This window comes from Cajanus cajan, chromosome 8 (genome assembly GCF_000230855.2).
Source record: "Cajanus cajan strain Asha chromosome 8, NIPB_CcT2T_4, whole genome shotgun sequence".
NCBI classification, from domain to species: domain Eukaryota; kingdom Viridiplantae; phylum Streptophyta; class Magnoliopsida; order Fabales; family Fabaceae; genus Cajanus; species Cajanus cajan.
In genome coordinates, this window is record NC_138524.1 from 55,390,046 (window position 1) to 55,406,323 (window position 16,278).

General features: G+C 31.8%; 1 non-coding gene across 1 annotated transcript; it reads right to left on the reverse strand.

Moving 5' to 3' along the window:
• Positions 1-10,525: 10,525 nt before the first annotated feature.
• Positions 10,526-12,742, reverse strand: LOC109799092 (uncharacterized). Its single transcript, XR_014428719.1, has 2 exons — positions 12,678-12,742; positions 10,526-11,385 (listed from the first exon to the last, which is right to left on the reverse strand). It is a non-coding gene; the product is annotated as an uncharacterized LOC109799092 (transcript).
• Between the last annotated feature and the right edge of the window lie 3,536 nt (positions 12,743-16,278).

Here is a 16,278-nt window from a genome sequence, read left to right on the forward strand (position 1 = left end):
TGAAATTGAACATATATTAACACTCAGAATCACGAGAAATGTAATAGAACAAACAGAAAGAAAAACATAAAAAATTCATAATTTGTCTGTTCCTAAAGCATGCATCAGGTAAGGAATTGGGGGCCAATCCGGCTACCCAATAATTATTCCCACACCCCGAGCAAGATTTCTTACTCCCCCCTTACCTTGATGAACAAAAGATGAAACACGAGCAGAATCGGGTTGGTTCTCTTCTCCAAGGTCTCCTTGTAACTTCTAATAACTTCCTTAACCCCTTTTTTTCCCAATTAATAAAATAAATAATAATAATAATAATAATAATAATAATAATTAATCATTTACAAACACATCCTTCCTTCCCTTTCCCATAAAATAATTAATAATATATATAATATATATATATATGTAGAATTAAACATATTTTTTTTCTTTAATCAAATAACCTGAACATAATAATAAAATACATTTTATAAAATGTCTCTTGCTTCACTAATTAAAAATGATAATAAAAAAATCATGTTTCATAAGAGCTCATATAATTAATTAAATAATATCAAAATTCTAAAATAAATACATTTAAATATCAAAATAATTTCTAAAATACCTTTAATTTATTTTATAAAAATCGGGGTGTTATAGAAGAGATACACTTCATGGATTATTTGAGCTCTAAGAAATTTACCTATAATCAAAGTTTTTATAACTCCAACTTTAATGATGACAATGTCTTTTGGTTCCTACAATTTGGGAAGACTATCCTGGATCTTGAGGTTGTTTTCAGCATTTGTGAATTCAACCTCAAGACTTTGTGATACATTTATGATCATTTGGAATCTTCCAAATAGGTGATAATATACTTTGCTTTAACATTTTGCTGGAGCATGTTCTAGTTTTCTCGGTTGTATATGTGTTTTGGATTTGTGATGATTAAATTACCATGGGTGATTATTTTCTAGATATTATATTTAAATGATTAGATGTACATCTTATCCTATCCTGTCAATAAGCATGATATATTCTCCATTGAAGGATGAAAATCTTGATAAAGAAACTCCTTTTAGAATATGCTATTATTTGAGATTTGCCTTGGGTATTTTCATGTAACACTTGAAAACGGGCACAACCCTTAAAGGCTGAACTCTAATACTAAACTATAAGACATAGGAAAATACAAAAAAGGAAGATTGAATTATGTATTAAAACATTTTTCCAAATCTTTTTTTGAAAGACGAAGTTTCATTTAAATAATAAGACAGTGTATGGTGTTTTGTCAAAACACTTTTAACTTTAGACAATTGATAAAATATCTTTTATATCTTGAGCAACACTTTAAACATATGTCTTTAAAATACAATTATGGTTAGAAGAGATAAGAGATGAAAATTGAAATAACACATAAATTTTATTCTAGTTAATCTCAATATTGAAACTATGTTTAGTTCTTGGCACACCACCAAGTTTTAGTCTAACTTTACCAAATTACAAGAATTCTTTTGACAAATCTCTTTAGACTTAACCTAAGTATTATTTCACTTGTATTTCCAAACAAAAATCCAACTATTATTTTATGTTTCAAACCCAAGTATTTTTTGCAATAAAATATCTTCAAGTTTCAACCAAATTCTATGTAGAAATTGGTAAGGGTAACACTAACAATGATTTATTGTCTTAAACAAATATACGATGAAGTGCAGTCTTAGGAACACACATTTTTGTATACAAAACTTTACAAGATATGAGAATGAAAAAATTTGTATAGAGAATTTATTTTTCTCATAATTACTTGAAATTAATGTGGTATGGTCTCCATTCCATCTTGAAAGTCTTGTTTAATTTATAGTCTTTCTTCAAAAGTAGATGTTGTGACTTGAAGTTTTGTGTTTTTGTATGTCTATCATCTTCCATGTTAAGTTGGGATAAATGATTTTCAATGCATTTTATATTGTATTTATTTTCACCAACTAGTCATTTTTATAAGATAAAACATTATGCTTGTCTTCATTTTTTATACTCAAAATATTCTTATAAGAAGCGTGTTTGCCTTTTCTGTTAGGAAATATAAGTTGATTTCTCTCTTTCCTACATAAGCATGTCTTTTGATGGAGTAGGTAACTAACTTTCCTTTTTGATTAACTTTGTGAATCTCAAAGTTTTTTATGCTTTGATGTTTTCTTCCTATTACATAGACAAACCAAATAACACACACAAGTCCATTGTGACATCCTTTACCCAACATATGTATATAAATTATAATTCAAAACAAAAGATATAAAAATACCAAATCCATGCATAAATAATAAAAATGTAGTCTTCAAAATGTGGCAAAGAGTCTCACATAACAACCTCTAAAAAAAATATCCTTAATAAAGCTGAAATACATATCTAAACATAAGTTTTATCATAAGAATAACAAGAACAATCCTAGTCTAAACTCTGATGTCACATATCCTATTAGAGAACTTCTAGAACAAGTTCTAAGTCTCGTCACCAATATCATCAATATCTTGATGAGTTTCACCTACAACAATATACATAACAACAATATAGAAACAATGAGAGTGAGAAACATCTCATTCTAGCTCATGGCATGAAACAAAAGATGGATAGCCACACACACTCAACATATCCTTCATAACAATACCATCAATATTAAGCACATAATTAAAATTATCAAACCACAATAGCTCATTCACAAAACATCATATCATTAATATTAAGAGACAAATATAGTCATATGAAAATATGAGATGCAATAGACATGAACTTCGATTTGCATACATGTGATACCAATCACAAATATGTGTAGTGCATGTATAATCACAACAATTACACAACATTATCTGATACACCTCAAGATAGGATCATTATGAAGTCATATAATCATATGTTAATATAGCAAGCATAGCCACTAAGCGATCAATGTCACTAGGTATTTAAATTAATAGTTTAATTAATCTAATAACCTTATCAATATCACACATCAAGTCTTTAGACATCGCTATCACTAAAACACCTCAAGTTATTAACAATCAACTTACACCATAACTTATTAACTATTATTTTTTTATCATGATTTCTCCTTTCTCCACATTAATATAGGTACTTCAAACTATTTGCAACATCCAACACTTAAAGGGTAAAGTTATTCATCATTACCATTGACAAACTACATTTCTTTAACTTAATCTTCTAAGATATCATGTAGTTCAAACACTTTATGCAGAGCTATATATGTGATATCAAGTTGATATTAATTTTTTTAGGAAGCTACAACAATTATTTACAACTTCTATGTTGACCTCAAGAGTTAAATTTACCATATACTATTTTTTAAAAATACATAACCACAACGTTTCAACGTAAATCTAATAATTTGACCCTTGATCACTATTTCAATCATAACTTGAGTTCTAGACCTCCTTTTTAGGTGATTCCAATGGAATTTGAAGCTAACATCTAGGGCTACAACTTTCATGAAGATTACAAAACCTAATTCTGCCATTTAAGCCTACTCGAAAAGCTTACAACATACAAATGTTACATTTCACGCACAGAACATGAGGTTCATCTTTTAACTCACATAACTTGACCATTCCTTAACATTTTTATGAGGTTTTGAGTCTAAATTATAGCTCCAAATGTCTACTTTCTAACCCAACATCGAAACTCAATTTCATTAATCATACACAGAGAAATCACATAAATACAAGGTATATTATTACTAGAATTTTCAGAATAAGACAATTCACACCCAAACTCTCTTCTTCCAATCCAATCGGTAAAAACATATATTAAAGTCTAATATTACTCTATTATACTAGTAATTACCCAAATCCAACCTCAAACAAGACAAAGATCAACTTGATAATATATGTGTAACTCACATAACTTGACCATTCCTTAACATTTTTATGAGGTTTTGAGTCTAAATTATAGCTCCAAATGTCTACTTTCTAACCCAACATCGAAACTCAATTTCATTAATCATACACAGAGAAATCACATAAATACAAGGTATATTATTACTAGAATTTTCAGAATAAGACAATTCACACCCAAACTCTCTTCTTCCAATCCAATCGGTAAAAACATATATTAAAGTCTAATATTACTCTATTATACTAGTAATTACCCAAATCCAACCTCAAACAAGACAAAGATCAACTTGATAATATATGTGTAACTCTAGATAATGTGTTTAGACTACACTAAGTTATAGAAGCTTAAAATAAGAAAAAATAGTTTGTGAATTGTACGAGTGAGTTGTTTATCCTTTAAGTGGTTAATCTTAGGGATGGTTTCAAATACTTACATCAATAGTTAAGAAAGATAAAGTGTGGGAGAAATAACCTTTGTGAATGTATTATAAAAAGGTTACAACGAATGTGTGAAATAGTGCTTGTGTGATCTTATGCACGAGACTTTGTGTTGTGAGTTATATGTGTGATGTGAGTAAGTCTAAGCTATGACTTAGCAGGGTAAAATCCAAGATTGTGCTCAATCACATGTGAAGTCTAGACAATGGTCTAGCCGAATGAAAGTCTAGGCTTGTCTAACAGTGCAATATGGGTGATAAGTGTGACATATTGTGTTAGGTATTATGAGGGAGTTCATGCATTCATGCATAATTTTTTTATAGGTGGATGCAAGTCCATATGGGAGGGTCTCTATGGTCTTTCGCCTTGGCCCAAAGGGTGCTATGGTGGGAATTTCCTAGATGAGGGGCAATCATGCGCAACTCTGGTATCTTGACTGACTCTTGATAAATTTCATTCTAGTGAAAGTTTGTGTTGAATACTAATAATGTGAAAATCATTATCTTGTCCATATGGCCTAGAGTACTTCATATATGTGCACTTTATGCAAAGTGAAATGGTACCGCATGCATTTAGAAATAAGAGCATACGAGTCCATGAGTTTTACATTCTAAATTATGAATGGGATTGCATTTGATATGAGATATGAGTATTGTTTAGATATTGCCTTCTTTTCTTTATATGTGTTTTATACATGCATGAGATATATTATCACTCTTTTGTGTTATGTTTTGTTTTCTTGGTTGGATTGAATGTCACTTTCATGAATTGAACTAAATTTTAATTTATCTTTATAATTTATTTTTGAACTTGTAAAAGGTTATTTTGATGTGTAACATCATTTTTATTTTATAACTTATTTCGGTATTTAATGATGGAGTTTTATACAGGAAAATATTTAATGTGAATCCATATCCATAAGATTGAACTTTACTAATTATTATTTATCTTATTTCATTATTAAGTTGTATAAAAATATTTAGAGGTAGAAGGATATGACACTAAACATACAAATGTTTATGTTACATTATATAGACTAGGAATGTCTCAACTAGTATTACATAATGGCCAAATTCAACTGATGAGTGATGCCCCAAATCCAGTATTGAACCTCTGCTCCATGTTATAAAATCTTCTTCAAGAAACTAAGATGGTTATGGTGAACACAACGATTACTCCAACAAATCCAAGCAAAGAAAGAAACATAGGTAAACTTCCCATATAAGGAAAGGTATATGGACACAAAAATAGGGCATCTATGTAAGTAAGCATAAGAAATGGGAGAGTAACACCTATGTCTATTGATAAGATCCCAATGGTGACTTCGTTCTTTAAAGCGACACCACTCACAAGTAAGAGAGTAACATTAAGCGATGCAATGAAAACAATAGTGTCGTACATTATGAAACTCGTAGTTATTTCTGGAAAAGGTGTCATAAAAAATGTTGGTGGGCTCATATGACCACCTGGTGGGTTCATCACAACATTAAAGGTCATGCTTAAAATCATTGTAGCTACCAAACTCAGCATGCCTCTCATTTCTTCCAACCTACCACTCTTATGTTGTAAAAACTTATTCATACCCTTTAAAAACTTTCTCCAACACTTTGCATTTGGATCAGCTACTGTCATTGGTGGAACAACAATTATGGTTGTTAATGGTGTGTGGTCTACTTGGTTATTATGTTAATTGTTCTTGATGATGCCATAATCCATCAACATGAGTTGCATTTGAAGACTTTTAAAGTCTCTTGTACCGTGCTCTTGTTGGGATGCAGGCAAAGTCCCACATCGTTCAAACAAGAGGATGGACATGAGTTTATATACACACAGTTATCTCCATTGATTGAGAGGCCTTTTGGGTGATGTCCAAAAGCAAATCCGTGAGAGCTTGGGCCCAAAGCGGACAATATCTCACCAATGTGGAGACATGTGTATATGTGTGGATTTCCCCCTGTGCACAACAGCTCTAACATATCCAAAGCAGTATAATCCATCTTGTTCTTGATGTTCCCTTCTTTTATTTTGAGTATCGAAAGTAAGTACCGTATGGTCTAAATTGAAAACAACCATACATTAGTAATGTTTATTGAATAACATTAAATAGTGATAAAGCCAAGTCAATAACAAGTAGCCACAGCATTCGGAGGATATGGGAAACCTTTGTCACTACATAGAGCATATACATGTGGCTATTGAGGCCCGATTCGACCAGTGTGGCCAACGCTTGGATCTCTTAAGCGAGCAGGTGGACCGTCACTTTGATACCTTGGAGCGTCGATTTGATGCAGCAGATCGCCATTAAGATCCAACAGCAACATGAGCTGATGTTATAGTGGATGAGGTGCCACTTCCCATCACACTGGCCGATGACTAGGCTTTAGCTTTGTTTTCTTGTAGTTTTGTTCTTGTTGAACTTTTCGCTTTTTGTACGCAACCACGTTTGTTAAAAAAATGCTAGATTCTTCCAATTTTTGTCTTCATTCTATTTCTAGCAAAGAAAAAGCCAAAAGTAAATTAGTAAAGAAAAAGGCAAAAATACGAAGTAAAAGGCTAACCTTCATCATGTAGAAAAAGCCAAAGCTTAGTAAAATAATAAAATTTTCAAGTTCCCCAATGAAGTCACACAAGACTAATAGCCGATCAGGCTATCAGATAAAAAAATCCAAAGACTAGGAACATAGACTACCCTCATTTCATAAGAAAACAAAGACATATCAGCCAAGAAGGCTATTGGACAGAGAGGTCCACCTCTCATAGAAAATTGGCTAAAACATAGCCTTCTTAGTGGCATAGTGCCAGAAGAATCTCCCCGGAGGATTAAGCGAGCTCAAAGCATGATAATCCCCAGACGGGTAATAGCCTAGCAAGAGGCTGGTACAACAAGCACTTGGGGCATACAAATCCCCCTGTTGACGTTGTTCGTCAAGCATTCAACATTGATTGTCATGTAATATGAGTTTAGTTCCCTAGTGACATTGTTTGTCAAAAATCCAAAATGGGTTATCATCTCCTCAAAGATTTATACCAAGCCTAAAGAGGCTTTAGACAAATAATACTCAAGTGCCAAAAGCATCCCTAGTGGGAATCAAGCCTGAAGAGCCTTTGTCAATAATACTTGATAAATAGAGCTATGCAAGGATTAACAGCCATATAGGCTACCAGATATTTGAGATTCGAACTAGGGGCAGGGGTTGCCACAAACAGAGGTGCCCAATCAAGTTAGATTGATAACTGGGTAACTTGCCATAAGCAAAGATACCTAATCAAATCAGAATGACAACTGGGTAACCAAGGTTCACGCAAGCAATTTTGGCTAAAGAGTAGCCTCTTCCCCAACTGCGCATACCAAGCCTGGAAAGGCTTCAGATAAATAATACTTCAGCTGAACTTATCCCCGTTAGAGCAGCCATAATTTTGCCTTGCAAAGAGGCAACTTGCAGAACATCGTCCTTGTTGCATCACCCTCCTAAGGTAAAAAGACATCTCCACTCAGTTCAACAAAACTCATATAGAGATCCGAATTCCCCTAGTGGAAAGAAATCAAGCTTGGAGAGACTTTAGTGAAAGAATACTTAAAATTAGAACAATACAATCCCTAGTGGATAATCGCATAAGAGAAAAAATAATTCAGGTTAAGGAAACCTTCTAAGAGCCAGAAGTGGCTTAGAAAGAATACTCAAGAGTTAGGAGTGGCTTAGAAAGAATACTCAAAATCTAAAAGTGGTTTAGAAAGGAATACTCAAAATTCAGGAGTGGCTTAAAAAGAAATACTCAAAAGCCAAGAATGGCTTAGAAAGGAATACTCACAAGTTAGGAGTGCCTTAGAAACTCATAAGCCAAGAGTGGCTTAGAAAGGAATACACAACAGTCGGCAAGAACCGCTAATTCTTGTTTATCCTAGAGAGGTTGACTTCAAATAGTACTCAAAATCCCCAGTAGGCCTGTAGGGGCCACATAGAATACTCAACATCTACATCCATCACTAAAGATGGTTGTATAGAACACTTAAGCTTTAGAGAATCTGCTTGCATCAGAGATCTAAAGGCCTAGATAGACACGTATCTATGTCTTTACTTGCCTTTGAATTAGAAAGTTTTATTCAAAGGACAAGTAAAGAGGGGCAGCTATAGACACCATTTTTTGTCCGGAATGAGAATTTGAAGATGAAAAGCTTTTGAAGTGAGAGAAGTGACCCTTAGAGAACCTTGAAGACTCTGGGATACTTCAAAAGAAAGCAAGGGATCCCTAGAAGGCATCCTAAGTAGAGCTGTCAAAACGGGTAACCCGGCCCGGCCCGGCCCGGCCCACCACGGGTTGAGCCTTTGGTGGGCCAACCCAACCCGGCTCGTTTATTGGTGAGCTAGAAAAAATTGAGCCCGGCCCGGCCCACCACGGGTTGGTGGGCTAAACGGGTTGGCTCACCTAATTTGAAAAAATCACCTAATTTAAAAAAATGTAATCAAATTTAATGCCTAATCCTGCAAAAATAGTATGCACATAAGCTTTTCTAGAGAAAAGTAAATAAATTCCTACACTAATTACATAATTTTAAGAAAAAATACATAAAATTGAGAACCTATGATGGTCTATGAAGTTTTATTTGGCCCAACCCAATAGCAGAAGTTTTTTTTTTTTTTTATGGGCTGGTGGGTCAGCCCGGCTCACCACGGGTTGAACCCGGGTGAGCCGGGTTTAAAATTGGCCCACACTGAAATTTGCAAAAATTTTTAGCCCAACCCGGCTCGAACCCGTGGTGGGCCGGGTTGGCTCACCGGGCTAAGCCCATTTTGACAGCTCTAATCCTAAGGAGCCAAATAACCAAGGAATCAAGCTTGGGGCCCATGAAAACGAGCATACTCTCCATGAGAACGGGTATACTCATGGTTTCTGAGAACGGTCGTTCTCATGAGGAGTATGGCCATTCCAAATACAAAAACAAATGCATGCAAAATTAGGTTGAAAATGGCCATTCCAAAGGGAGAACGGTCATTCCAACCTCCTGAGCCCTATTTAAGGAGGTCAATCCCCCTCCATGTGGACATACTCCAATTTCTTGAAAATTGGGACTTTCTCTCTTTTGACTCTCTTCAGGTTACTCCGAGTAAAGTAAACTCGGTTGTAGTTCCTGATTAAGAAATCCTTGGATCATTGCTGGGGATTTCGGAGTTTCTTGCTTAAAATTTGTCTAGAGGAAGTGAGGTTATTGTAGAGTGAGGAGGCTATCACAAAACACCTTCATTTTCTTTCTATAAAGCTTGCTTCGGAGGTTCCAATCTTTCTTCTTCTTTTTATTTATTGCTTTAAACAATATGATTTAGAATAGATATCATGTAGTTAGATCATCATTACATGCTTAATAAATGGGTGAAAACAATAATTTTTGCTTTGTCTGGGTAATGAATACGTCATAAGGTACTAATATTAGGCGTTGTGGGGTGCCTGATACCCTCCTCACATGTAATCAACCCACGTACCCAACTCTGTTTTTGAAAACCATTTCTTTTTTTAATGTTTTAAGCAAAATATCGATGGCGACTCCATGAACCTTTTCAAAACCATTGATAGAGGTCTCGTTCGGTAATCGAGCATTCCGATGTCGATGAGAATTTTAATAATGGAAGTCAAAGAGCCATTTATTCTTGACTGGCTCTTAATAAATTTCATTTTAGTGAAAGTTTGTGTTGATTACTAATAGTGTGAAAATCATTTTCTTGTCCATATGCGCCTAGAGTACTTCATATATGTGCACTTTATGCGAAGTGAAATGGTATCGCATGCATTTAGAAATAAAAGCATACGAGTCCATGAGTTTTACATTTTGAATTGCAAATGGGATTGCATTTGATATGAGATATGCGTATTGTTTACATATTGCCTCCTTTTCTTCATAAGTATTTTATACATGCATGAGATATATTATCACTCCTCTGTGTTATGTTTTGTTTTCTTTGTTAAAATGAATGTCACTTTCATGAACTGAACTGGGTTTTAATTTATCTTTATAGTTTGTTTTTAAACTTGTAAAAGGTTATTTTGATGCATAACATCATTTTTATTTTATAACTTATTTTGGTACTTGATGATGGAGTTTTATACAAGAAAACATTTAATGTGAATTCTTTTATCCATAAGAATGAACTTTATTAATTATTATTTATCTTATTTCATTATTAAGTTGTATAAAAGTATTTAGAGATAGAAGGGTATCACACTAATCATAAGTGTTTATGTTACATTAGATAGACTAGGAATGTCTCAACAAGTATTACATAATGGCCAAATTCAACCGATGAGTGATTCCCCAAATCCAGTATTGAACCTCTACTCCGTGTTATAAAATCTTCTTCACTAACCAAGAAACTAAGCGGGTTATGGTGAATACAACGATTACTCCAACAAGTCCAAGCCAAGAAAAAAACATGGATAAACTTCCCGTATAAGGAAAGGTATATGGGCACAAAAACAGGGCATATATGTAAGTAAGCATAAGAAATGTGAGAGTGACACCTGTTACTATTGATAAGATCCCCATGGTGACTTCGTTCTTTAAGGGGACACCACTCACAAGTAAGAGAGTAACACTAAGCGATGCAATGAAAGCAATAGTGTTGTACGTTATGAAACTCGTAGTTCTTTCTGGAAAAGGTGTCATAGAAAATGTTGTTGGGCTCATATGACCACTTGGTGGATTCATCACAACATTAAAGGTCATGCTTGAGATCATTGTAGCTACCAAACTCAACATGCCTCTCATTTCTTCCAACCTACCACTCTTATGTTGTAAGAACTTATTCATACCCTTCAAAAACTTGCTCCAACACTTTGCATTTGGATCAACTATTGTCATTGGTGGAACAACAGTTATGGTTGTTGATGGTGTGTGGTCTACCTGGTTATTATGTTCATTGTTCTTGATGATGTCAACGTCCATCAACATGAGTTGCATTTGAAGACTTTTAAAGTCTCTTGTACCGTGCTCTAGCATGTCCAAAGCAGTATAACCCATATTATTCTTAATATTCCCTTCTTCTCTTATTTTGGGTATCGAAAGTAAGTACCTTACGGTCTAAAATCAACCATACATTAGCAACATTTATTGAATAACATAGTCAAGTCAATAATAAACACCATACATTAGTAACATTTATTGAATAACATAGTCAAGTCAATAATAAACAGTGTGATAAAATTAAATCAATCGATTTCATTATTATTGAAACAATTTCTAACTTACATTTCTTGTTTGCCATTTTGTTTGAATAACATATTAAACAGTGATCAAGTCAAGTCAATCATAAACAATGTGTGATAAAGTCAAGTCAATCAGTTTCATTATTATCGAAACAATTTCTAACTTTCATTTCTTGTTTGCCATTTAATTTGTTTCAATGGCCTTCTTTAGTAATATGTCGATGCAAATTCTTCATTATTAGTTTAATTATACTGTTATTGGTCAATCCCAAATCCAAATCCATTAGTATTAAGAATTGTGTCGACAACAATGAAATTAATCAACTTAAGAGTATGTTTATGCGTGTTTAATAGCAGTGGTGTCTTTTAGTATAACTATCGCAAAAAATTAGGTTTCACATATAAAAGTAATATGAGAGGAAAATAAAGTATATAAGTTAAGTTTTTAATAATTAGATGTAAGAGAATGAATCGTACCTTTTAGTTATTTTTAACATATGTAATTTATAAAATCAACTTTTTAAAATTAAAATTATATTCTACTTAAATATTTTATCTTATTCTTATATCTAGATAATATAAGACTACTAGCTAGTTACGGAAAAATATTTTTCTTTATTTACATTATTATTATTATTCATAATATTTATAAAAAAAAAATTGAAATAAATTTCTCATAAATTAAAATTAATTTTTTTTATTATCAAGAAATATTCTCTACCAAATACAAAGATGATTTCTTTTAATAGTTTAATAGACATCAAACAGATAAATATCTTTTTTAACTTAAATGTTTTATAATTGTAAAAGATGAAATTTGAACCTCAAGTTCTTAATTAAATGAGGTGCATGAGTCATGCACTACAAGAAATATTACATGTATTGACATACAAAAAGTGTCATTATAGGTACAATATATGTAGATATATGTCTATTTGACATATAGTTACACACAATTTTAGTATTAATTTTGAATGAGATTTAACAACATATTTTATGTGTCACTATAGTCTATACCCACATTTTATTGTATGACAATTTTATTGTAGTGACAGACTCCAATTAATAATTAAAATTAGTTTGTATATATTTTAATTTATAAAAAATAAAATTAATTATGAAAAAAAGAATTATAATAGTAAAAATGGAGAAAAGGGAATATAATACCTGAATTTGCTTGAACATAACAGCCGGATGGAGGAGGGTATTCCCACGATTGAAGTCTCCAAAGACATCGCCCTCTTGCACTAATGTTTTGAGGGTGTCCAAGTGATTATGTTCAACACAAAGGTGCAACGTGGTTTTTCCCGAGCCATCAAGCACCATCACTGACTCAGGCTTGGCTCGAATCAAGTCTCTTGCCACCTCTCTTGGTCCTCTCATGGCTGCATAGTGGAGAGGGATTCTCCCATCTTGGTCACTCATCAAGCACGCGTGTTCACCTTCACATGCTTGCAACAGCACGTGCACAATCTCTGCATGGCCCTCAGCTGAAGCCAGATGAAGAGGTCCAACTCAAGGGCCAGTTGAGGTTTGTGAGAGAGAAGACACTTGGTGAAGTCAAAGTGACCAAGTAAAGCTGAGACGTGTAAGGGAGTTTCGGTGAAGCTTCTCAACGAAAGCTTGTGTAAGATAAGAGGGTCTCGCACTATTAGAACCTCATAAAGACCACTCACTCTATCATTTTCTTCACCATAATAACTCATTTTCTAAAACTCATAATATTTTAACCTTCCTTCATATGTTTAGAAACTCTCGTCCAAAGAGTTTATTTATAGATTCGCCATGTACAACACTTGTCCAGAAGTTTCCTAAGAAAACTCTACTCTTGACTACCTTTACTATCATTGTTTCGTGGAAGCATCGTTGTATAAAGAGTAAATTTAAGTAAAATTTTCATAAATACTTGTAAAATAAGAATAAAATTTTAAAAAAAATTTAACTTCAAATTAGGTTTTGTATAATTGTATAAGCTAATTTATTGAAAATATTTTATATTAAATTATTTAAAATATAACTTTTAATTAATTTATAAATCAATTTTAAATATTTTTTTCTTCTAAATATATTTATAAAAAAGTTTATCTAAAAAATGTAGAGTACGTCTTCTATTCCAAACATGAACGTTACCAATCATGATTATTTATAAAAATATAATTTAAATTATATACATACATCTATATCTATACGTACTATATAAATAATATTGTTTTTTCTACTTTTTTTAAGATCTATTTATTTTTTAACTTATTTTTCTATATTTATTTAAAATATTTTTAATTCTATTTTCACTTTCCATTTTAAATCAATAATATCTTTTAATAACTGCACATTATTTTTTTCAATAACAACAACTGTTTAATAATTATTTATTTTATTAAATAAAATTATCATCACTATCTTTTTAGTAACCTCTATTATTTTTTAAATAAATATCTAAAGATACAGTGTTTCTTTCACTCTTCTCACTTTTTTTTAGACTATCATATATTTCCTATAGTTATTTAACTCATTATTATGAAATATTTACGCATTGTATAAACTATTTATCTCTTCTATATTGCTATAGGTACGTGTATTAAATTGAGTCTACTTTTTATTTTATTTAAATAAAATACATAGAAACTATTTTTTTATGCATTATATTTTATAAGTATAACCTTTTAAATAAAAAATAATTAATAAAAGTTACGAAACTCTTTTCTTAAAATTGTTATTTAACGCAATTATTTCGGAGACACTGAAAGTGAATGTGGCGTTTCCCATAATAAGACTCGGTCAAGGTCATCGAATGATCATTAATAATCCACACGGTGCCCAGAACAGTGGTCCCCTCCCCAACATTGTTTTTCGAAGAAAATTTCTTTAATATATTTAAAATTATGTTAAAAAAAATGTGTAAAAATTTATGAGTGTATTTTTTTTAATTTCAATTGAATTTAACTCAATTAATTTTCAAAACTCTTTAGTTTAGCCTAGTAGTTAGGTGAGGACGGGTTGGGATAATTAGAAACATGAAGACCTAGATTTAATCTTTACTGCAACCATCTTTATAATATTTCCTATCTTTTTTAAAAAAAAAATAAACTCTAAATGATCATTAATATTATTTGAGGACACTAAATTTTTCTTTCACACTTTTATAAGAAAAGGAAAAGAGTGGCACGTTTTCTTATGAAAAATATCATTTTTAAAAATTGGAGATATATACGTACCCAACTACTACGCGTATTACATGAATTAATACTACATATTAATAATAAGCACATTCAATTGTGAAAGTGACTACTTAAGAAATTGTCTCAAAATTTTATGCTGGCAATAACATGTTTTTTTTTTGTATGTCATGTCACCAAAATTTGTTTACAATTGCCGACTTTTAAAATTCTAATTTGGCATCACTATTGTAGCATTCAATTTTTTAAAAATTAATAAAATATTTCCAAAAATAATTTAGAGATTTTTAAATAATGTGGGTGTTTATTTTCAAAAAATATAAAATAATATGAGTATTTTATTATATGATTTTAATGTAAATTATTTTATTTATAATTATTATAATTAAATGTAAGGGAAAGAAAGTGTGGTCGTGGTTAATCTTTTGAGCAATGGAGTTAAGCTTGGATTAGAGGAAGTTTTGAAGGTTTAGTCATCAGTTGCTCAATTTAATTTACACATTTTCTTTCTCTCTAAAACAAAAGGCACTATTGAGGAGAACACAAAGGTTGTTGGAGTACATGATGGAAATACTCATCCTTTGTATAATGTTCATCGAAATAAAAGGAAGTGAATAATCTCACTCTAGGATATGGGTATTTGTTGGATAGTGGAATTGGATTGTGAGGGGATATTGGGAACCCTAGACTTTTACTTGTACTTTGAGTGATTGCTTGTTTGTATGATTTTTTTGTGCTCTATAATTGATAATTGTGTTATATTTGTTGTAAATTATGGATAAATTACTATAAATTGTGAATCTATGAAAAAATCTTAGTGCCTATAGAAAACTCAACTCATAAAGCAAGTTGAAGATTGACATTAATTATTTGAATCATGTATGTAAAATTAATGTCTTCATGATTTTACCAAGAGGTTTGAGGTTTTGGCGTTCGACTTCTGTGCTTTTGTATTTTTTTACATGTGTCATGAAGCTAATACCACATCAGGCGTAGTATAGTGCCATCAAGAGCTCCAAGGGCTCCCAATAGTTTTTTCACTGGTTTTGAACTAGGTCACACCAAGTGCAAGACATCCAAAGAGCAACATGTGCTCTCTGTGGGTTTGGTACCGACATAGGGTGTCCCTTGTGGATGCCTTCTTGCTTGTGAGTAAGGGATTTTAATTGATGTTTGAGATATTTTGGTGGTATATTAATACTTAGAAATGTGATTTTAAACATCGATAGTGATATAGTAGGGGTTAAGTAATGAATTAAATAATCTGACTACTTTTTAAAACTTTTACAAATATTAATTTTAAATTCTTTGAAAACTTTTCATTAAATAAGAAATATCATTTCAAAGCATTTGAGGTTCTTTAAACATAATTATTCCATTTAAATTTTTTATCTAAGTACACTCTATCGACCTCATCATTACCCTATTATTTTTTATTAAACTTGGGCATAAATATGACTTTGTTAAGGTATAATATGATATTAAATATTTAAAATTAACTACGGAAATTTGGTGCAATTGTTTATTTCTTTGCCCATTTACTAGTATCTTTTCTCTGGTTTGACGTTATTCCAATAAATCAATCAAAATGT